We start from the raw sequence: 24,228 nt of genomic DNA on the forward strand, positions 1-24,228 counted from the left end.
TTTGGTAGGCCCCTGAATTTCAGAGAAATGTTCTTGGAGTCAAGTGTTTTAAAAACATTTTGGGCATGTGTCTCACTTTGTATGGAAATATTACTAAAAATAAGCAGTGTTCAATGTTCTTCACATCACTGTTTCACAACTTAGCACTGTAAATCAGAATCTTGTTTTCTGGATTCCTGCCCCCTGTTAGATTACAATATTCACTGACTCTACTTATCAGTTAGTGTCATTTAAGCTATTTCTTGTTCAGAAAACAGGTCCCATGATGGACATGTATTATGTAATGGATGGAAGTAGACATGGCTCTCAATAATTCATTAATGGAGGAAGAGAAGCTGTCAGAAAGTGGTATTTAAGCGGTGACTTTCCCAAGGCTTACCCGGTTTATTTGGAAAAATAGCCAGAGAAGTGCTTTCCTTAACCCAAAAGAGAAATATACAGATACGAATTTCAGTAGTTGCAGATCATTGCTTTTTCTTTTTTTTTTCTTTTTTTGGGACGGAGTCTCGCTCTGTCGCCCAGGCTGGAGTGCAGTGGCCAGATCTCAGCTCACTGCAAGCTCCGCCTCCCGGGTTTACGCCATTCCCCTGCCTCAGCCTCCCGAGTAGCTGCAACTACAGGCGCCCGCCACCTCGCCCGGCTAGTTTTTTGTATTTTTTAGTAGAGACGGGGTTTCACCAGGTCAGCGAGGATGGTCTCGATCTCCTGACCTCGTGATCCGCGCGTCTCGGCCTCCCAAAGTGCTGGAATTACAGGCTTGAGCCACTGCGCCCGGCGATCATTGCTTTTTCTAAGTGCCTACTTAATGAGCAGATTCTTGTCTTCCAGCAAATAGTTCTACTTTGTAGAGAGGTATGGGAAGCAGGACATAATAGGTATTAAGTGAGAAAGTGTGTGGTCCAATTTATGATTATAAATAAATAATTAACTGTATTCAGTTCATTTGGTAAAGTGAATAGTTTTGACTTTGGATTAGTTAGAAGGAAAACTTAAAATTGACATATCTAGTTTTGGCTTTTAAATTATACATAAACTTAATTAATTGGGACAAATGTGAACTAAGATACTGGGTAAAACTTGTGTGTACTCCTAAAATGACATTTGCATGGCTGGTAGTAAGCTGTGATTCTTGTCCTTGTAGGAATGAAATCACATAATTTGGGGAAAGTCTAAGGTAAAAGTAAGCTATTTCGTTTAGCATTTCTTGTGCCTACATTTTATTTTTCAAAAAATGTTGCTTGCTAGTCATTACTTGTGATATCCTTGTTGAGTCTACTGAGGTGTTTTTTTTTCCTTCATTACCTATGTCATAGATAAGTATGCCAGTCTGTTAATTCAGCATTAATACTGCAAACTTAAAAGTGAAGGTTCTCAGCTGGGCTCGGTGGCTCACGCTTGTAATCCCAGCACTTTGGGAGGCTGAGGCAGGCGGATCACAAGGTCAGGAGTTCGAGACTAACCTGGCCAACATGGTGAAACCTCATCTCTACTTAAAATACAAAAATTAGCCAGGCATGGTGGCGCACACCTGTAACGCCAGCTACTCGGGAGGCCGAGGCAGAAGAATCGCTTGAACCTTCGAGGTGCAGGTTGCAGTGAGCCGAGATTGCGCCACTGCTCTCCAGCCTGGCTCACAGAGCAAGACTCTGTCTCAAAAAAGAAAAAAAAAAGTGAAGGTTTTCATAGCAACAGCTGCTTGGTTTTACACTGTGTTTACTTTTAGAAGTAGTGCTGGGCGCGGTGGCTCAAGCCTGTAATCCCAGCACTTTGGGAGGCCGAGACGGGCGGATCACGAGGTCAGGAGATCGAGACCATCCTGGCTAACACGGTGAAACCCCGTCTCTACTAAAAAATACAAAAAACTAGCCGGGCGAGGTGGCGGGCGCCTGTAGTCCCAGCTACTCGGGAGGCTGAGGCAGGAGAATGGCGTGAACCCGGGAGGCAGAGCTTGCAGTGAGCTGAGATCTGGCCACTGCACTCCAGCCTGGGCGACAGAGTGAGACTCCGTCTCAAAAAAAAAAAAAAAAAAAAAGAAGTAGTATGAGAGTTGTTAAATGTGTATTTTACACATATTCCATCAGAAACATTAATGGAGAAAGATCAAGGAAGGAAGTATTTTGGTTAATTAAGAATCAGTACTGATTATCAGTTTTCAGAGACATGTAATAAAATAAACTTAGCATACAGAATATGTGGAATATCATTTTTCTTTATGTCTTTTTGTGTGTGTGTGTGTGGAATATAATTGCAATCTGTTGGTCACCAAGTCTTTCAGTGTATTAGAGTGTGGGTTCTGGGGTCAGAGTGCCCGAGTTCAAATCCTGGCTTTGCCATGGTATGATGAGGGCAAACTGCTTAATGTTGTTTATTTCCCATCCTTAACTTGTGCCTTAATTTCTTCATCTGCGAAATAGAAATAATAACAGTAGCACCTAATCTCTTAAACTGGTCAAATGAATGTGAATTAATTCATGTATTTAGAATAGTTTGGGCACATAATTAGCTGGTTCACTAACATCATTTGAAGTTTTACTGTGAATACTATTTTTACTTAAGTATATATTAAATACATATCATGTACCACATATTCTAGATGCTGGTATCATAGTAGTGAACAGGTCTCCCAGCACTTTGGGAGGCCGAGGTGGGAGGATGGCCGAGCAATGTAGTGACACCATGTGTGTACAAAAATAAAAAAATTAGGCCAGGTGCAGTGGCTCATGCCTGTAATCCCAGCACTTTGGGAGGCCGAGGCGGGCGGATCGTGAGGTCAGGAGTTCAAGACCAGCCTGGTCAACTTGGTGAAACCCCCGTCTTTACTAAAAATACAAAAAATTAGTTGGGGGTGGTGGCACATGCCTATAATCCTGGCTACTTGCAAGGCTGAGGCAGGAGAATCTCTTGAACCCAGGAGGCGGAGGTCGCAGTGAGTGGAGATGGTGCCATTGCACTCCAGCCTAGGCGACAAAGGAAGACTCTGTCTTAAAAAAAAAAAAAAAAAAAAGCATGGCAGTATGTGCCTGTAGTCTTAGCTACTCAGGAGACTGAAGCAGGAGGATCACTTGAGTTTGAGGTTGCAGTGAGCTGTCATTCTGTCATTGCACTCCAGCCTGGGTGACAGAGGGAGGGAGGCTATCTCAAATAAATAATAAATAAATAAAAGTAAGGGCAGTAGTCAGGAGCTTATGTTGTACTGTTCCAGGTGAGGGTATCTCTGACCAAGGTGAAGTGCTGAGAAGGGGTTGGATTTTGGATATATTTTGAGGGTAGACCTGTAGAATTTGTTGGTGATTGTTTGTGGGATGTGGGCCAAACAGAAGAATAAAGAATAAGGGTTTTGGCCTGAGTAACTAGAAGAATAAAGTTGCCAGTAACTTAAATGGAGATGGTAATTGGTGGAGCATGTTTGTGGAGAAACCAGAAGTTCAGGGTGATGTCCAGGAAGAGTGAGAAATGTGACTGTTTTCAGCTTATTTGTAGTACTTACAATTATGAGATAGGTGAGATCATCAGGGGAGTGAATTTTGGTAGAGAAGAGATCCAAGCATCTGAGCCTTGGGGGCTGATTCATTCCCTTACTCATTCAGAAGTTACCTACTGAGTATGGTTCTTCTATGTACCTTTTTAGGCGTTGGGGATATAAACTTGACAGAAATCTTCACCTTCATGAAACTTACCTTCTAGATACATGGGGGGAAATGAAGAGGAACCAGTAGAGTGAGGAGAAATCATTGAGTTCGGAGGAAAACCAGGGGAGTGTGATGTTCTAGAAGTAAAGGAAAGGAAGCTTTCAAGAAGGAGGGAACGATCGACTGTGTCATTGTTTAAAGTTGTGTCAGAATGTTGAATAAGAGAGAATTCTGCTTGATTATAATGTCTAATAACAGAGAAATGACTAAATACGTTTTAGTGTGAGATAGATGAAACAAATGTAAGAGTCTTTTAGTTTTTTACTTCTCTGGGTTTTTTTTTTTTTTTTTTCCCAGAGGGAGTCTAGCTCTGTCGGCCAGGCTGGAGGGCAGTGGTGCAATCTCTGCTCACTGCAAGCTCCGCCTCCTGGGTTCACGCCATTCTCCTGCCTCAGCCTCCAGAGTAGCTGGAACTACAGGTGCCCGCCACCATGCTTGGCTATTTTTTTTTGGTTGTATTTTTAGTAGAGACAGGGTTTCACTGTGTTAGCCAGGATGCTCGATCTCCTGACCTCGTGATCCACCCGCCTTGGCCTCCCAAAGTGCTGGGATTACAGGCATGAGCCACCGTGCCTGGCCTCATTCTCCAAGTTTTTTTTTTTTTTTTTTACTTTATGTTCTAGGGTACATGTGTACAAAATGCAGGTTTATTACATATGTATCCATGTGCCATGTTGGTGTGCTGCACCCATTAACTTGTCATTTATGTTAGGTATATCTCCTAATGCTATCCCTCCCCTCTCCCCGCTTCCCGCTCCAGGTTGATTTTTAAGAAATATTTCAGCCAGGCACAGTGTCACATGCCTGTAGTTCCAGCTGCTCTGGAGGCTGAGGCAGGAGGATTGCTTGAGTCCAGGAGATCAAGGCTATAGTGTGCTATGATTGCATATGTGTGTAGCCACTGCATTCCAGCCTGGGCAACTCCATCTCTAATTAAAAAAAAATTCATTCTTTTCAGAACAAAATAGGCAACCTGGGAGTACTAAGGAAAGGTACATGACTTTTTATTGTTGTTAATTTTATGTACACTTAGTTTAAGAAATAGGTAATATATGTGCTAAATTAGAAAGTGTAAGAGAATACACAGTTAAAAGTCTCTCCTATCCCATCTAGTTCTTTCTGTAGGCAATCACCGTTTGCAGTTTCTTATTTTTTCTTTTTAACTAGTGAAATTTTGTGTAATATGACATTCATTACCTAGTTTAAAATTGCGTAAATATAAGAAATATTTTACCTTCCACTTTGACATTGAACACTGGCAATATTTTATGCTTTTTGAGAAGGGTCTTTGTCTGTTATTCGGTCTGGAATGCAGTGTTGTGGCTATAGCTTACTGCAACCTTGAATTCCTGGGCTCAAACAATTTTCCCATCTCAGCCTCCAGAGTAGCTGGGACTGTAGCCATGTGCCACCATGCCTGGCTAATTAAAAAAAAATTTGTAGAGAGACAAGGCGTCATTATGTTGCCCAGGCACTGTTTTAGAATAGATTATTTAAAAGATAGTTTTAAAAGCCTGTCAAGGGAAATAGTGACTGCTAGGATCAAACATGGATTCACTAAGTCACATCAGACAGTAGTTGCCTGGAATTGACTTGGTTACTTGACTGATAAATTAAGGAAATGCAGTAGTTGGAATTTATCTAGACGTCAGCTAGGGTTTTTCATGCCATCTTTGTGGAAAGTGTGAACATATGTGTCCTAGATTTCTTGAGGACAGGAACTGTCTATTAGATACTTATTAAATACTTGGTGAATGAATGGATGCTAGCATAATAATGTGAATTCACAACCTGTTGAATGGCTATCCCCAGGAAATACAGAAGTGCTTGTTGAGGATCACGGGTTTGAGGAACTTGGCGTTAGACAACTCATCCATATATTTATTGAAATGACACAGGATGGTAGCAAAACTGGTGGCATAGAGGATAATGGTAGCTGTGAACTAGTTGCCAGCATGTCCTCACTGAGTACGGGGGATGTCCAGGTGGTCATTAGCTGATAGTGAAGAGGTAGAGGTCAAAGACTCTGCTGCTGAATAGCATGAGAATTAGACTAAGCCTTTTACATGAGGATTCAGGAGCAGTGGTCTGCACCTGGCACTGGCAGAAAGGAAGGTACCGTCCTCATTTCCCAGTATTAGGTGTGGAGTGTAAGAGACTGAGCAGCTTTCTCTTAAAAGGACTATATGAGAAGAGGTGTCCTGATTGGAAAGCCAGGTTTCAGTTAAGGCAGAGAGGTAGCAAGAACATTTCCCAAGGAAGTTGAGGGTTGAGGACTTTTAGAGGAGTTTATTTTTTTGAGGCAGAGTTTCGCTCTTTTTGCCCAGGCTGGAGTGCAATGGCGTGATCTCGGCTCACCGCAACCTCTACCTCCCGGATTCAAGCGATTCTTCTGCCTCAGCCTCCCGAGTAACTGGGATTACAGGCATGTGCCACCATGCCTGGCTAATTTTGTATTTTTAGTAGAAACGGGGTTTCTCCATGTTGGTTAGGCTGGTCTTGAGCTCCTGACCTCAGGTGATCCACCCGCCTCGGCCTCCCAAAGTGCTGGGATTACAGGTGTGAGCGACCGCGCCCAGCCAGAGTTTCTTGATTAAAGAATGGAGTTCCATGACAGTGTATTTTTCCACCCTATTGGCTTCATGTTATCATCATTTAAACTTTAAAATGTCTCTTCATCTTGATAAAAGACTCCAGATTCATACTTTATTGCTCTAAGTCGCTCTCTGCTTTACAAGCTGTTTGAGTTGTCTGCATTTGCTATATATCTCCGTTTCTTCACCTGTGACTTCCTTCTCAACCTATTTCTGTCTTGTTTCTATCACCACCATTTCAGTGAAACTGAAAATAGCTAGTGAAAATATGTATGACAATAGCCAATGTCTATATTATTGTTCATCCTGTTCTTGTTTAACCTCTTAGCAGCTATGCTAGTTGTCTATTGGCTATGTAACAAATTACCCCCTAACTTAAGAAATGTTTATTGTGTCACAGTTTTTGTAGGTCAGGAATGTGGGTGTGGTGGGTACCTATGATTCGGGATCTCTTACAAGGCTGCAGTCATCTCAAAGCTCTACTTGGGGAGGCTGTTTCCAGGCTCACTCCCGAGGCAATTGGCAGGCCTCAGGTCCTTGTTGGCTGCTTGCTGGAGAGATCAGTCTCTTGCCATTTGGGTTTCTGCATACGATTACTTAAAATATGATTACTTAAAATATGATATCTTGCTACTTCTGTATCAAAAGCTCTGTCAGGGAAGAGGACAGATATTAGCCAGAATCTTTTTGTAACCTTATCTTGGAAGTGATGTGCTATCACTTGATGTATTCTGTTATCAGCCAGTCACTAGGTCCGGCACACTCAAGGCGGGATTTCACAATGGCAAGATCATTCATAGCCATTTCAGGACTGCCTACCATAGCAACATATGACAGAGGGGACACCTCTCCTTCCTTTGTAAAGCTCCCTCTTCTCTTGAGGTCTTCAGAGCCCTTTTCTGTTTTTCTTGCTGGTTCTCTGGGCTCTTTCTCTGTCACTTTTTTTTTTTTTTTTTTTGAGGCAGAGTCTTGCTCTGTCGCCCAGACTGGGGTGCAGTGGCACAATCTTGGCTCACTGCAACCTCCGCCTCCTGGTTTCAAGTGATTCTCTTGCCTTAGCCTCTCGAGTAGCTGGGATTACAGGTGTGCATCACCACACCCAGCTAATTTTTGTATTTTTCATGAAGATGGGGTTTTACTGTGTTGGCCAGGCTGGTCTGGAACTCCTGGCTTCAGGCGATCTGTCCGCCTCAGCCTCCCAAAGTGTTGGGATTACAGGCATGAGCCACTGTGCCTGCCCTCTCAGTCACCTTTTGAGTCATTCTATGCTCATTTATTAAATGTTTGAATTTCTTTGGGCTTTCTCATCACTTTGTTTCATTTTTCATCTGTATGCTGAGTATTCATTTTTATGTCTTCGGTTTTTACCTCTCTCCTGAGTCTGAGGACCACTATATCTAATTGCCACTGAATGTTTCTATTTGGATGCCCCTTAAACTGAGCACATCCAGAACAGAATGTATGATTCCTGCACTTCCTCTGGGGTTTCTTAATTTGTTAAATTACACCACTGGGTGCTTAAGTGGAAATGTATATGGTGTTCTTGATTTCTCCCTCTCCTCCACCTTCCATTTTACTATTCCTTTTTATTTTTTTAAAGCCATGGCTGTGTGTTTTTATGAGGTAGTACATCGTCTTCTAGGTTGCGAGCATTGAACCTGGTGCTAGGTGATTTTTTTTTTTTTTTTTTGAGATGAAGTTTCGCCCTTGTTGCCCAGGCTGGAGTGCAATGGTGTGATCTCGGCTCACCACAACCTCTGCCTCCCAGGTTCAAGCGATTCTCCTGCCTCAGCCTCCCGAGTAGATGGGATTATAGGCATATGCTACCACGCCCACCTAATTTTGTATTTTTAGTAGAGACAGGATTTCTCCATGTTGGTCAGGCTGGTCTCAAACTCCCGACCTCAGGTGATCTGCCTGTCTTGGCCTCCCACAGTGAGTGCTAGGATTCCAGGTGTGAGCCACTGTGTCCGGTCCACTAGGTAATTTTTAAGGTTCCTTCTAATCTTGAGATACTGCGTGTGTAGCTGTTGAAGATTTTTGAGTAGGAGACGCATGATCAGGGCTGTACTTCAGAAAGGTGGCAACTCTTGAACAGTCATTTTTAGTTGTTCACCAAAGAACGAACCTAAACACCTGTATTCCTTTTAACTTTCTTTATTATGGTGTGCTAAGTGATGAATAGATAATTTTTATACGACAGCCCTTTTGTATATTTTATTTTTATTTTTTTCTCATTGTTATGCATTTATGTTTGGAAGCCCTTTTGCATGGAAGTAGGGTAGTCAGGCCAGGTGCAGTGGCTCACGCCTGTAATCCCAGCACTTTGGCAGACTGGGGTGGGTGGAGGCCAGGAGTTCAAGACCAGCCTGACCAACATGGCGAAACCCATCTCTACTAAAAAATAAGAAAAACTAGCTGGGTGTGGTGGTGCATGCCTGTAATCCCAGCTACTCTGGAGGCTGAGGTACAAGAATTGCTTGAACCCTGGAGGCGGAGGTTGCGGTGAACCGGGATTGTACCACTGCACTCCAGCCTGGGTGACAGAGTGAGACCCTGTCTCAAAAAAAAAAAAAAAAAAAAGAAAAACCCAATGGGACGAAAATTTGTGTGACCTTAAATTAAGTATCTCTGCCCTCCTGGCCAACATGGTGAAACCCTGTCTCTACTGAAAATACAAAAATTAGCTGGGCGTGGTGGTGCACGCCTGTAGTCCCAGCTATTTGGGAGGCTGAGGCAGGAGAATCGCTTGAACCTGGGACGCGGAGGTTACAGTGAGCCAAGATCACGCCGTTGCACTCAGCCTGGTGACAGAGCAAGATTCCATCTCAAAAAAAAAAAAAAAAATTTAAATGTCTCTGAAATTGTAAAAACTTCTCAAGAAATAAAAGTTCAGACCTTAAACATAATTTTACTGTAGGAATATAACTTATCTTTTGAAGGAATTCTTTCTTGAAGCCATTATGTATTTGTATGTATGTATGTATGTATGTATGTATGTATTTTTTGTTTGAGAAGGAGTCTTGCTCTGTCGCCCAGGCTGGAGTGCAGTGGCGCGATCTCAGCTCACTGCAAGCTCCGCCTCCCAGCTTCACGCCATTCTCCTGGCTCAGCCTCCGGAGTAGCTGGGACTACAGGTGCCAGCCACCACGCCCGGCTAATTTTTTGTATTTTTTTAGTAGAGACGGGGTTTTACCGTGTTAGCCAGGATGGTCTCGATCTCCTGACCTCGTGATCCGCCCGTCTCGGCCTCCCAAAGTGCTGGGATTACAGGCTTGAGCCACCGTGCCCGGCCTATGTATTTATTTTTAATTAATTAACTTTTTTTTTTTTTTTTGAGATGGAGTTTTGCCCAGACTGGAGTTCAGTGGCATGATTTCGTCTCACAGCAACCTTCGCCTCCCAGATTCAAGCGATTCTCCCACCTCAGCCTCCCAAGTAGCTGGGATTACAGGCATAGGCAACCACACCTGGCTAATTTTTGTTTTCAGTAGAGATGGAGTTTCACCATGTTGGCTAGGCTGGTCTCAAACTCCTGACCTCAGGTGATCTGCTTGCCTCAGCCTCGCGAAGTGCTGGGATTACAGGTGTGAGCCACCGTACCCAGCCTATTTTTAATTTGTTTTTTAGAGAGAGGGTCTCACTCTGTTGCCCAGGCTGGATGCAGTGGTGAGATCAAAGCTCACTGCATCCTCAAACTCTTGGGCTCAAGTGATCCTCCTGCCTCAGCCTCCTCAGTAGCTAGGACGACTGGTGCTTGCCACCTTGCCTGGCTAATTTTAAAACTTGTTTTTTGTATAGATTGGGTTTTGGTTTTTTGCCCAGGCTGGTATCGAATTCATAGCTTAAAATGATTCTCCTGCCTTGGCCTCCCAAAATGCTGGGATTACAGGCATGAACCACTGCGCCCGGCCTTGAAGCCCTTCCGGAATGTAACACATATGTAGAAAAGTACGTAAAACAAAAGGAAAGCTTTACAATGTATGAATCAGACACTTGTGTAACGATGATGTGGGTCCAGCATTAGGACCTTACTGGCATTCCACAAGCTTTCCTTGGGGCTTCCCAGTCACAACCTAGTCCTTCTCTCATAAAGGTGATCTCTGTCCTGATTGTAGGGGAATTACCTTCTTGCTTTTTTTGTGTGTATGTAGACCTTTTTAGTTTTGGCATAGTTTTGACTGTTTTGCATCTTTATGTGCTTGAAATCATATTGTATGTATTCACGTCTGGCTTCGACTCAACATTTTGTTTGTAAGATTTAGATTTGTATGCAGCTGTTCATTTTCATTGCTAAATAGTATTCTGTTGTATAAATATACCATAGTTTATTATATTATTGATGGATATTTAGGTTGTTTCTAGTTTTGGGCTATTATGGATTATGCCACTATGACTATTCTTGTAAAGTCTCTCTTTTTTTTTTTTTTTTTTTTTTTTTCTGAGACGGAGTCTCACTCTGTTGCCCAGGCTGGAGTGCAGTGGTGTGATCTCTGCTTACTGCAACTGCCGTCTCCTGGGTTTAGGCGATTCTCCAGCCTCCTGAGTAGCTGGGATTACAGGTGCCCACCACCACACCCAGCTGTTTTTTGTATTTTTAGTAGAGATAGGGTTTTGCCATGTTGGCCAGGCTGTTCTTAAACTCCTGGCCTTGTGATCCACCTGCGTTGGCCTCCCAAAGTGCTGGGATTACAGGCGTGAGCCATTGTGCTCGGCTGGTTAACAAATTTCTAAGCATTTTTTTCCTTTGAAAGATTTTACTTACTTGAAAAAAAATTACTGTTGATGACTTTCTTCTCTCTGGCTGCCTACCTTTTTCTGTGTGTGTGTGTATAAATTTTTATTTTTTTCCTCATTATTCTTATAGAATTCAGGTTGCTGAACTTTTCAAGGAAGAAAGACCATATTTAACTTCTGATTCATCTTTAAGAAGTTGTAATTAATGGTCCGAGAGACTCATAGGGATTTCTTCTGAAGTAAGAAGCAGCTATGTTTTACATCTTCAGATGCCACATAGGTGACTTTTCTGTCTTCATGGTAGTATTCACTTTACTTTCATTAAAGACAAGTCATTTTGAGTACTTAAAATTGGTTTCCATCCCTTTTCTAAACTTAAAACATTTTAAAAGAAATCTTTATTTATTTATTTTCACCTGGAGTCTCACTGTTGCCCGCGCTGGAGTGTAGCGGTGCTATCATGGCTTACTACAGCCTTGACCTCCCAGGCTCAAGCGATCCTCTTGCATCAGCCTCCCGAGTAGCTGGGACTACAGGAGTGCACCACCACACCCAGCTAATTTTTTGTATTTTTTGTAGAGATGGGGTTTTGCCGTGTTGCCCAGGCTGGTCTCAAACTCCTGAGCTTAAGTGATCTGCCCACCTTGGCCTCCCAAAGTGTTGGGATTACAGGCATGAGCCACCATACCTGGCCTCTTTTCTGAACTTTTATATGAAATTTAGGTTGTACCTTTGCTTGATGTTATTCTCCCTTGCTTTTAGATATAAAGTTATTAAACAGAAAAAGTTACCGAGGGTGGATAATGATTGGCGATTTCATGTGATTTTTCTGGTGGTTACTGTAGTCAGTTTTATAGCATTGCCAAGTTTCTGAATCCAATTCTGAATAACGTGATCGTTTTTTCTTATGCTTCGGGACTGATAGTTTTTGAAGAGCAATGGTTCTTATCGGGTTTCCTGTTGTTTTTAAAATGAATCAATTGAAAATGGGCATAAATTATTTGTTGAGTTTGAACTTGACAAATGCAGGTAAAGTATAATGATACTATATTTCTGTACAGCAAGTATATACATATATATTTTAAATCACCAATCAGGTTTCCTTCCAAAGTTCAGAATTAGGTTTTGATTCTTAACAGTTTATATTATAGTAATTTTTTATTATTACTTTTTTTTGAGATTCTTTAACAATTTATATTAAAATTCTTATTACTTTTTTTTTTTTTTTTTTGGAGACAGAGTCTCGCTGTGTCGCCCAGGGTGGAGTGCAGTGGCGCAATCTTGGCTCACTGCAACCTCCGCCTCCTGGGTTCAAGCAGTTCTCTGCCTCAGCCTTCCGACTAGCTGGGATTACAGGCTCCACCACCGTGCCCGGCTTATTTTTGTATTTTTAGTAGAGACGGGGTTTCACCATCTTGGCCAGGCCGGTCTTGAACTCCTGACCTCGTGATTCACCCACCTTGGCCTCCCAAAGTGCTGGGATTACAGGCATGAGCCACCACGCCCGGCCAGTATTATTACTATTTTTTGAGACAGATTTTTCTCGCTCAGGCTGGAGCTCATTGCAGCCTTGAATTCTTAGTCTTAAGCAATCCTTCTACCTCAGCCTTCCAAGTAGCTGGGACTGTAGGCACTGCACCAGCATGCCTGGCAATTTTTCTGTTTTTAGAGACAGGGTGTTACTCTGCCACTTAGGCGCAATTTCAGCTCACTGTAGTCTTGACCTTCCACTCTTAAGCGATGTACCCACCTCGCCTCTTGCATAGCTGGGACTACAGGGTTGTGCCACCATGCCCAGCTCATTTTTGTAATTATTTTGTTTTGTTTTTAAGAGATGGGGTTTTGCCATGTTGCCCAAGTTGGTCTCAAAACCTTGGGCTCAAATGATCCCCCTACCTTGGCCTCCCAAAGTGCTGGTATTACAGGCATGTATCACTGTATCTGGCCTTTTCTTCTTTTAATAGAGACAGGGTCTTGCAGTCCAGGCTGGTCTTGAACTCTTTGGCCTCAGGCGATCTTCTGCCTCAGCCTCCGAAAGCCCTAGGATACAATTCTTCTAAATAGTGTAGCAAAAATACCTGCTTTATAAATTTTTCATTTTTGTAGTTGTTCAAAAGTACACATGTATTTCGTTTTCTTTTTTTTGTTCCTCATTCAAAAAATATGGAAAATCTAATATACAGTATATGTGTGTATATAGTATATATAATGTATATATATATGTGAATACATAGTATATATAATGTATATATAATATATAATGTATATGTATATAGTACATGAAATGTATATGTGTATATATAGGGTATATATAGTAACATAGTATAGTCTGTGTATATATATGACTCTGTATTGTGTTCCATCTTGGCAGTACAATGTTTGAGGCCGTGTCTCCGCCCTCAGGATGCTGGTGACCAGGGAGGGAGACAGTAAACGGGCAGTTCGAGTGTGATGAGTGTTAATGATATGTACAAGAACTAGAAGGTTTAAGGGAGTGGTGAAAGAGGCTGGAAATTGGGTTTGGATCATGAAGGGCTTTGTAAACCCTGTTGAAATCTGACTTTGACCTTGGGGCAATGGCAAGACTGGAGACTTGAGTAAAGGAAATAACAGTTGTATATTTGTATTTTACAACAAATGGATAAGAGGAGGCTAAGTGAGGAAGCCAATTAGGAGGCTGTGGACTTGTTCCCACTAAAGCCTAAACACTAAAGTAGTGACAGTGGGGATAGAGATGCATACAGAGTTGAAAGGTTTGACAGGACTGGGTAATTCTCTCTTTTTCTCTCTCTCTCTCTCTCTCACTGGTTAATTTTTTCTCTATGTGTGTGTGTGTGTGTGTGTGTGTGTGTGTACACACTTTGTGGGGAATTGACAGTTGATGGAGAGGAAGAAGACTAAGGTGACTCCCAGACTTTCAGATGGAACCCCTAGACTAGGAACAGTGCTGTTGGGTACAGTAGCCACTAGCCACGTATGGCCATTAAGGTATGTCTAAACTAATTTAAATAAAATAAGATTTAAAAATCAGTTCTTCAGTTGCACTAGCCACACAAATACAGAATGGCAGACTCTTAAATTGTGCAGATTTAGTCCAGAGTATTATGAAGTTATAAATTCAAGAGTATCCACAGAGATTCAAGCAGAAAATAATATCTGGCTATATGTGTTTAACAGCAGTATGGCCTCTGTGTTGGACAGTGCAGATATAGAACATTTCTGTTACAGAAAGTTCAGTGGGACAGCAGTGGTCTGCAGTTTTTGGGTTCTACTTTCTTTTCCCCCCAGAGGAAAGTCAGAATAACAGGTGGTTTTCTCTAGTCTCCTAAGAATTTTCGTTCCACAATATTCTGTTGTGGGATATTGTTAGCCAGGGATTCTGCTAGATACCATCCTACTACTGTCAACCACCATCACCCAGTCATCAGAATAGGACGTTTCTGTAATCAGAGAAGGTTCTTTTGGACAGCACCGAGCTAGAGAGGTGGTGATGTCATTCATTGAGCTATTGATGGTTGTGGTGGGGGACAACAGGAGCCGCTAGAAAGCACTGTTTATTAGAAATAGGAGCCACGTATGTAATTAAAAAAATTTTAGTAGCCACATTAAAGAGTAAAAAGAATTGGATTTTATCTTATTTAACACAGTATGTCCAAAATAATGATTTACAGCACATTTAAACATTTAAAAATTATTGATCTATTTACGTAAATTTTTTTTATTTTTTTGAGACAGGGTCTTGCTGTGTTGCTCAGGCTGGTCTCAAACTCCTGGGCTCGAGTGATCCACTTGCTTCAGCCTCCCAAAGTGCTGAGATCACAGGTGTAAGCCACATTCGTTTTTAATAGTAGATCTTTGAAATCAATTGTATACTTTCATAGTATATCTTAATTGAAATGCTTTTTTTTAATTCTTTCGTTATTTTCAAATGCTAAGTTTTATCAGAAATATTTAATCCCTATTTATATCTGTAAATCATAAAATTTACAGTTGAAAAAGTAGATTTACATGCCCAGGTTATTCCAAACATGCTTAAAACTTTTCCAGTAATGTAATTAAGTATCGGTTTTTAAATTTAAGTTTCAATTCCATGAAATAAGATTAAAAATTCAGTTCCTCACTCTCACTAGCCCCCTTTCAAGTGCTCAGCACTCAGCATCTGCATATGGCTAGTGGCTACCGTATTGGACAACACAGCTCTGGAATAACTGCCTACTGGATGGTTGGAAAGTCAGGTCTGGAGTTTAGGAAAGAGGTAGCAAAACAGAAGTTAGAAGGGAAGAACTGTGAGGAACATGGGGATTAAAAAAAAAAGTTTGTGACTTTGAACAAACCAATTTTAATCTTGGTGCTCCACTTAAAATCGATAAAAGCATCTTGGTGAGAGTATAATAGTAGATGAATATGCATTATCTTGTAGTGGTAAAGATTTTGACTTTAGAGTTCGATAGAGCTCTGTGATCTTGGGCAACTTTCTGGGCCTAATAAAATCTTTCTCCTTGAAAGGGGTTTGCTGTTGGGATTAAATGAAGTATTGTGACAAATGTTTACTGCATGTAATACCGTATTTTTTTACTTTTAAGTTGCCATTTCTTTTTGGTGGGGTGTACCATCAACTTAATAATTCATTCTTTTTAGGATAAAAGAAATATAATTTAGTTATACATGTTAATTATAAGCTGTATCCCAATTCAGAAACTTTAAAATATGAAAAACTGTTCATCTTAAAATATTAATATTGATGAGTGTTCATTATAAACTAGATACTGTGTTAAATGCTTTATATGCTGATGTAAAAGGTTTGATTTTTATAAATATGCAATGTAATATATTTCTGTTGTAAAGTTTCATTTCAGTAAATTCTGTAATACAAATTTCTTATACTTCTGGAAACTTTAAAATGCACGATGGTATAACTCCTTTCTTAGTTATTTCAGGGACCACTGAATTCTGCTTGAATCTCTTTGGATACTTTTAAATTTATGATTTCTCCAGGCTAAATCTGCAGAATTTGAGTCTGTAATTCTACCGTAGTGAGTACACATATAAAGAATTACTATTTAAAAAACTGCCTTGGTAGAGTTTATTCAGAGAGGCATGGTAACCGAGGAGAGGAAAATGGACTTTTCCAGATCAAAGAGAGAGGAAATATTGGCTGGGTGCCGTGCTCATGCCTGTAATTTCAGCACTTTGGGAGGCCAAGGTGAGCAGATCACTTCAGGTCAGGAGTTCGAGACCAGCCTGGCCAACATGGTAAAAACTCATCTCTACTAAAAATACAAAAATTAGCCGGGCGTGGTGACGGGTGCCTGTAATCCCAGCTATTCTGGAGGCTGAGGCAGGAGAATCACTTGAACCCAAGAGGAGAGGTTGCAGTGAGCCGAGATCATGCCACTACATTCCAGCTTGGGTGACAGAGGAGGACTTTGTCTCAAAAAAAAAAAAGAAATATGACTTTTTTTTTTTTTTTTTGAGACAGAGTTTCATTCTTGTCGCCCAGGCTGCAGTGCAATGGCACAATCTTGTCTCACTGCAACCTCCACCTCCCAGGTTCAAGTGATTCTGAGTAGCTGGGATTACAGGTGTGCACTAGCACACTTGGCTAATTTTTTTTTTTTATTATTAGTAGAGACAGGTTTTCACCATGTTGGCCAGGCTAGTCTTGAACTCCTGACCTCAGGTGATCTGCCTGCCTTGGCCTCCCAAAGTGCTGGGATTCCAGACGTGAGTCACCGAGCCTGGCTGGCTATATGAATTTTAATGCTCTGCAAATTCTTTTCTTTTTTTGGAGACAGAGTCTCACTCTCTTGCCCAGGCTGAAGTGCAGTGACGTGATCTCAGCTCACTGCAAGCTCCGTCTCCCGGGTTCACGCCATTCTCCTGCCTCAGCCTCCCGAGTAGCTGGGACTACAGGCGCCCGCCACCACGCCCGGTTAATTTTTGTATTTTTAGTAGAGACGGGGTTTCACCTGTTAGTCAGGATGGTCTCGATCTCCTGACCTCGTGATCCGCCCGCTTCAGCCTCCCAAAGTGCTGGGATTACAGGCGTGAGCCGCCGCGCCAGGCCGCAAATTCTTTTCTGCGGTCTTTTTCTTAAGTCTCATCTTCTGGCAGTGTGCCATTCCACCAGTTTCTTGGAGAAGACAAGAAACGTGTTTATAATGCTTACCCATGCATCATATACACAGGGTGTACTAGGAAATCTTACTGCCTTTTTTGTGGTAGTGTCAGCATACCCACTCAGGTCTGAAATAATATTAGGCATTTTACATCTGTATTATTGGAAATAATGAAAAATCTTATATGTGCCAAGTACATTTGGTGATAGCAACTGCAAGTGCTGTGTTGAAAATGACTTTGAGACTAGGTACAAAAGGACGAAATGTTCACCCTGGAATTACAGTGACTTTCCTTTTGTTTCTGTTTAAGTCTTCTTAACATTTTTCCTTTCTTTTGTTTTTTGAGACAGGGTCTCACTCCATCACCCAGGCTGGAGTGCAGTGGTGCCATCACCTCTCATGTTCACAGCAGCCTTGACCTTTTGGGCCCAAGCTGTCCTCCTATCTCAGCTCCCAAGTAGCTGGGACTACAGGCATGCACCGCCACACCTGGCTAATTAAAACAATTTTTTTGTAGAGACAGGGTCTCTCCATATTGCCCCGGTTGGTCTCAAACTCCTAGGCTCAAGCGATCTGTCTACCGTGGCCTCCCAAAGTTCTAGGATTACAGGTGTGAGCCACCTTATTTGGCCAACATTTTGCTTTTTAAATAAGTAGTGTTTACCTGTTTGGAAAATTTTGACAACTGTTAGGAAAAAACTAGGTTTCGTTTCATCTTTTGGCTCTGCTTATATTTGCAAAATTGAGAGTATACTGCACATTAAAATATATTCTTGAAGGCCAGGCACAGTGGCTCATGCCTGTAATCCTAGCACTTTGGGAAGCCAAGTTGGGTGGATTACCTGAGGTCAGTAGTTCGAGACCAGCCTGTCTGGTTAGCCTGGCTAACATGGTGAAACCTTGTCTTGCCTAAAAATGTAAAAATTAACTGGGTATGGTTGAGAATGCCTGTAGTCCCAGTTACTTGGGAGGCTGAGGCACGAGAATTGTTTGAACTCAGGAGGTAGAGGTTGCAATGAGTTGAGATGACGCCACTGCACTCCAGTGTGGGAGACAGAGTGAGACTCTGAAAAAAAAAATCCTTTTTCATTATTGTATTATAAACATTTTTTAAATGGCAGACATTGGTTTGTAAATGGTTTTTGTAGGCTTCATGTTAAGTCATAAATACTCCACTTAAACATTCCTCAATGAAATGAGTACTAATAAAGCCGGTGTATCTTTATAAACTTTTCTCTACATTTTGGATCATTTGAGTAGATTGGATTTTCCTGTTCATAGAATTACTGGATCAAAAGATATGTTTTTTTTTTTTTTTGAGACGGAGTCTTGCTCTGTCGCCCAGACTGGAGTGCAGTGGCGCGATCTCAGCTCACTGCAAGCTCCGCCTCCCAGGTTCACGCCGTTCTCCTGCCTCAGCCTCCCGAGTAGCTGGGACTACAGGCGCCCGCCACCTCGCTGGCTAGTTTTTTGTATTTTTTAGTAGAGACGGGGTTTCACCGTGTTAGTCAGGATGGTCTCAATCTCCTGACCTCGTGATCCGCCCGCCTCGGCCTCCCAAAGTGCCTGGATTACAGGCTTGAGCCACCGCGCCCGGCCCAAGATATGTTTTTAAGACCCTTACCAGAACCATTTTCAAACTTGCTGCTTCTCAGATACTTTTATTGTTTTCGGGAAGAAACAAATACTTCCTGGGTACCTATAATTTTTCACTTAAACCCTTTTAAATTTATGTTTCAGACATGCAGAAAGATACAGAGAATTATGTAATTAACAGCTGTGTACCTCCCACCTAGCTTAAGAAATAAACAGTTACAGAGTTAAAATTCCTGTGCAGCTCTTCCTGATTATAAATGTCTGTATTTACCAACAGTGATGTGGATGTTTAATCTTTGTTTTTTGAGACAGAGTCTTGCTCTGTTGCCAGGCTGGAGTGCAGTGGCGTGATCATGGCCCACTGCAACCTCCGCCTCTTGGGTTCAAGCGATTCTCCTGCCTCAGCCTCCCGAGTAACTAGGATTATAGGCACGTGCCACCATGCCCAGCTAATTGTATTTTTAGTAGAGACGGGGTTTCACCATGTTAACCAGGATGGTCTCGATCTCTTGACCTCGTGATCTGCCTGCCTTGGCCTCCCAAAGTACTGGGATTACAGGTGTGAGCCATTGCTCCCAGCGGATATTTAATCTTAACCATTAATTCAGGTCTGCATCCAAGATCCTTTGGACCAGAATTCAGAATGGTTTTTCAGATTTTCAGATAAGTGATATGCATGTACTATGTATAACCTAACTTTTTAAGCATGTTTTGGGAATGGTCCCTAATTTCTTCATCAAACACTTTGGGATTACTGACCCAGTCCAGGTCTGGTTTTATTACCATATTAGTTACAAATTTTTGGATTTTTAGACATTTTTGTTATTCAGACTTGTGAATAAAGGTTTGTGAACAGGTACATCTGTTTTACTTTGTTCAGCTTAATCATTCTGGTAGAATTTGTTGAACTTTTTGTTGAGCTGATCACGATGTAGTATGAGTTGTATAAAATGCAAGATGACATAATTTTATGTCCAAACAACTTAATATTTTAGGATTTTATGAAATCAGGTTATCAGTGAGCACTGTAGCCGCTGGGGGAGGCTACACAACGTAGAACTTGACTTGTTTCAACTAAGTGGTGCGGATTGCTGTTATAACTAGAGAACCACTATGGTTAACAACCTTGTGTTTCTTTCTTTTTTTTGTTTTTTTTTTTTGAGACGGAGTCTCACTCTCCCCCGGGCTGGAGTGCAGTGGCGCGATCTCGGCTTACTGCAAGCTCCGCCTCCCGGGTTCACGCCATTCTCCTGCCTCAGCCTCCTGAATAGCTGAGACTACAGGTGCCCGCCACCGTGCCTGGCTAATTTTTTGTATTTTTAGTAGAGATGGGGTTTCACTGTGTTCGCTGGGATGGTCTTGATCTCCTGACCTCGTAATCTGCCCGCCTCGGCCTCCCGAAGTGCTGGAATTACAGGCGTGAGCCTCCGCGCCCAGCCCAACAACCTTGTGTTTATTTCTAAGTATCTAGCTTGACAAAATATTTGTCATGATGAGAACTTTGAGAGAACTTATAATTAACTTGATTAACTGATAAGAAGTATTAAAAACTGCAGTTAACTTGGTTGTAAACTGAGTTACCCTTGCATTAAAAAAAGGTGAATAGTATCTGACAGGTGTTAAGATTGCTCCTTTACAAATTGCTGCTCCAAGCAGAGGTGGCCTTTCAGATAGGTTTGCCCTAAAACAGTGCTGCTTTAGCCACACTGTTGTATAGTTTTAGTCTCTAGTCAGTATTGGAGAATCAGATTAAGGTTACACAACTAGATGCTTAGTGTTAGCAAACTTAATACATTTTAGTTACATGTTGAGTGTAGAAGCAGAGAAATCTGTGCCTTCATTGACTTGTAGATATTTTTTCCCTTTCCTCCCCTCCCCTCTCCTCTCCTCTCCTTCTTCCCTCCCTGTCTCCCTCCCTCCCTCTCTCTCTTCCTCTCTTTTCTTTTTCTTTTCCTTTTTCTTCCCCTTTCCTTCCTTTCTGTCTTTCCTGTTGGTCCTTGTTTGTCACCCAGGCTGGAGTATAGTGATGTGATCATAGGTTGCTGCAGCCTTGAACTCCTGGGCTCAAGTTGTCTTGCTGCTACAGCCTCCCAAGTAACTAGGGCTAAAGATGTACGCCGCCACACCTGGCTAATTAAAAAAAATTTTTTGTAGAGACAAGGTCTTGCCATGTTGCCCAGGCTGGTCTGAAGTGATCCTTTCGCCTTGGCTTCCCAAACTGTTGGGATTATAGGCATAAGCCATGTGACTGGTGATTTTTTTTTTTTTTTTCAAGTCTCCTGCTATTACAGAGATATTAGCAATCAGTGTTCATGCCTAGCCCATTAATTACTGTGTAAATTAGTGCTGAATGGTTGTGGAGGTCTTTATTTAAACCTGTAGTTTATAATGAGACTTAAAAAAATACAAGTTTTTTTTTTTTTTGAGATAGGGTTTCACTCTGTTGTCCATGCTGGGATGCAGTGGTGTGTTCTTGGCTCACCGTAGCCTCTGTCTCGAGTTCAAGCAATTTTTATGACTCAGCCTCCTGAGTAGCTGAGATCATAGGCGTGTGCCATCATGCCTGGCTAATTTTGATATTTTGGTAGAGACAGGGTTTCACCGTGTTGCCCAGGCTGGTCTCGAACTCCTGAGCTCAGGAGATCCACCCATCTTGGCCTCCCAAGCTGTTGGGATTACAGGCCTGAGCCACCGCACCACGCCAAAAAAAAAAAAAAAAAAAAAAAAAGTAAAAGTACATGCTCACTATAAAAAGAAAATGGAACAGAAAAGAAAAGTATATAAGTGAGGAAAAAGGTGATTCCATCTGGTCTTTCAGAAATAGGCTGTTACCATACAATTCATACAAATATATATATATGTATGTGTATATACAAATATATGTATATATATCCTTTGTACTCAAATGAGATTGTCTTGTAAGCATTCTTCTATAACTTGCTTTTTTTCCACTTCACAGTATGTTTTTGCATGTCAGATATAGATATTTACTTAAATATTTTGTTTATTTTGGTTTCTTTTACCTTTTTTTGAAACGAAATCTCTCTCTTTCCACCCAAGCTGGAGTGCAGTGGTGCAATCTCAGCTCACTGCAACCTCTGTTTCCCAGGTTCAAGCGATTCTCCTGCCTCAGCCTCCCAAGTAGCTGGGATCACAGGTGCACACCACCATGCCTGGCTACTTTTTGTATTTTTAGTAGAGACGGAGTTTCACCATGTTGGCTAGGCTGGTCCCGAACTCCTGACCTCAAGTGATCTGCCTGCCTTGGCCTCCCAAAGTGTTGGGATCACAGGCATGAGCTACTGTGCCTGGCCTCTTTTTCTTTTTCTTTTTCTTTTTTTTTTTTTGAGAGAGTCTTGCTGTGTTGCCCAGGCTGGAGTGCAGTGGCATGATCTTGGCTCACTGTAACCTCTACCTCTGGAGTTCAAGCAGTCCTCCCATCTGAGTAACTGGTACTACAGGCACACACCCTGTAATGTGTAAATTTTGTATTTTTTGCCCAGGTAAGTTTTGTATTTTTTGTTAGAGACAGGAGTTCACCAGGTTGGCCAGACTGGTCTTGAACTCCTGACCTCAAGTGATCTGCCTGCCTCAGCTTTTTAAAGTGATGGGATTACAAGTATGAGCCACCATGCCTGGCCATTGTTTTTCTTTTTTTTTTTTTAAATTAGGATTAAAAGAAATTTTTTTTAAACAGCAGCATTGTCTTATTATAGTTGAGAGATACATAAATTTATTCAACTAATCTCTTGTTGGAAATTTAAGCTGTGTCCTTGCTGGTACAGACAATGCAATAATTGAATATCATTGCACATTATGTCCGTGAACCTGTGAAAATATATTTTATGGAGAATACTTTTTAAAGTGAAACTTCTAGTTCAACAGTGTGCACATTTTAAATTTTGATAGATTATGCCAAATTGTACTTCAGTGGGATTTTAAAATTTTGGTCTATTGTTCATGTTTTCACAGGGAACCTGGGAGAGCAGTGTATTTCTCGTCCCTAGTAGTATTTATAAATAACCCTTTAAGAAAATGAACAGGATCTTTAGAAATGTTGAAGTACAGTATTAAAAATATTTGACTCGTTGATGAGCATAACCCCATTACATCAGGTTGGACTAGTAATTTTGAGATTTATGTCAGAATTTCACATATAATTATTTAAATAGCTAATAGGTGGTATATTAAATTTTCTGGTTCAACTTATAAATATCATAGCACATCTGTGTCAGCCTAGTCAACCGTAGTTAATTTGAAGTAAGCTACTATGTTGCTATTAAAGAATTTTTTGCTTTTATTCACCGGGCGCAGAGGCTCACGCCTGTAATCCCAGCACTTTGGGAGGCCGAGGCGGGTGGATCACGAGGTCAGGAGATTCAGACCATCCTGGCAAACATGGTGAAACCCCGTCTCTCTTAAAAAAAAAAAATACAAAAAATTAGCCGGGCGTGGTGGTGGGCGCCTGTAGTCCCAGCTACTCGGGAGGCTGAGGCAGGAGAATGGTGTGAAACCGGGAGGTGGAGCTTGCACTGAGCCTAGATCGTGCCACTGCACTCCAGCCTGGGTGACAGAGCGAGACTCCATCTCAAAAAAAAAAAAACAAATTTGTTTTTGCTTTCATTTGTCTTAAGAATATTTGGTGTTCCTTCGGAGATTTAGTTCGTAAAGAGTTATTTTGATTTTTCTAGTCTAGGAGGAGAGAGAGATTGTTGTCTGCAGTTGCATGTTATGCTTGTAGCTATTTGGTGGAAGAGTTGAGAATTAAAGGCTAACATAGAATCATTGTGGGTAAAAGTATTTTTATTTTTAGACCTCTGAGTATAATGGATTTCTGTGGGGTGAGGTGAGACTGGGGCTGTTTTTCTCTCACAGTGTGTGTATAACCATTGGGATCAGTGCTTTTCTTTTCTTTTCTTTTTTTTTTTTTTGTTTTTTTCAGTACACAGTTTCACTCTGTCACTCAGGCTGGAGTGCGGTGGCGTGATCTCAGCTCACTGCAGCCTCCACATCCTGGGTTCAAGTGATTCTCCTGCCTCAGCCTCCTGAGTAGCTTGGGTTACAGGTATGTGCCACCACGCCCGGCTAATTTTTGTGTTTTTAGTAGAGATGGAGTTTCACCATGTTGGCCTGCTGATCTCGAACTCCTGACCTCAGGTGATCCACCCGCCTTGGCCTCCCAAAGTGCTGGGATTATAGGCGTGAGCCACTGTGCCTGTCCTGAATATTCTTTGTGTTTTTTTCTGACAGGCTTTGTGATGTGAATAGTGATGAATTGATAGTGAAACTGTATTGTTAATAAACTCATAATTTAAGATAAGGCAGATTTCTGGTAATATTCTTCTCAGAATTAGATGTTAGGAAATTTCTCTAAATGTAAATCCTGGAAAGCTTGCAGAGATTTAAATGCTGTTCTGGTATTTTTTTTTTTTTTTTTTTGAGATGGTGTCTTGTTCTGTCACCCAGGCTGGAGTGCAGTGGCACAATATTGGC

General features: G+C 41.6%; 1 protein-coding gene across 6 annotated transcripts in view; it reads left to right on the plus strand.

Moving 5' to 3' along the window:
- Positions 1-24,228, plus strand: part of ERC1 (ELKS/RAB6-interacting/CAST family member 1) — a 540,835-nt gene that overhangs the window by 2,496 nt on the left and 514,111 nt on the right. The window contains exon 1 of one of the 6 annotated variants that reach the window (XM_030938665.1): positions 14,824-14,842. The exons of the other annotated variants lie outside the window; for them this stretch is intronic. The gene's annotated coding sequence lies outside the window, so the exon portion shown is untranslated. Of the gene's footprint in view, positions 1-14,823; positions 14,843-24,228 lie in introns of those variants that run through there. 6 annotated transcript variants of the gene reach the window in all.

This window comes from Rhinopithecus roxellana, chromosome 10, assembly GCF_007565055.1.
Source record: "Rhinopithecus roxellana isolate Shanxi Qingling chromosome 10, ASM756505v1, whole genome shotgun sequence".
In the NCBI taxonomy this organism is placed as follows: Eukaryota; Metazoa; Chordata; class Mammalia; order Primates; family Cercopithecidae; genus Rhinopithecus; species Rhinopithecus roxellana.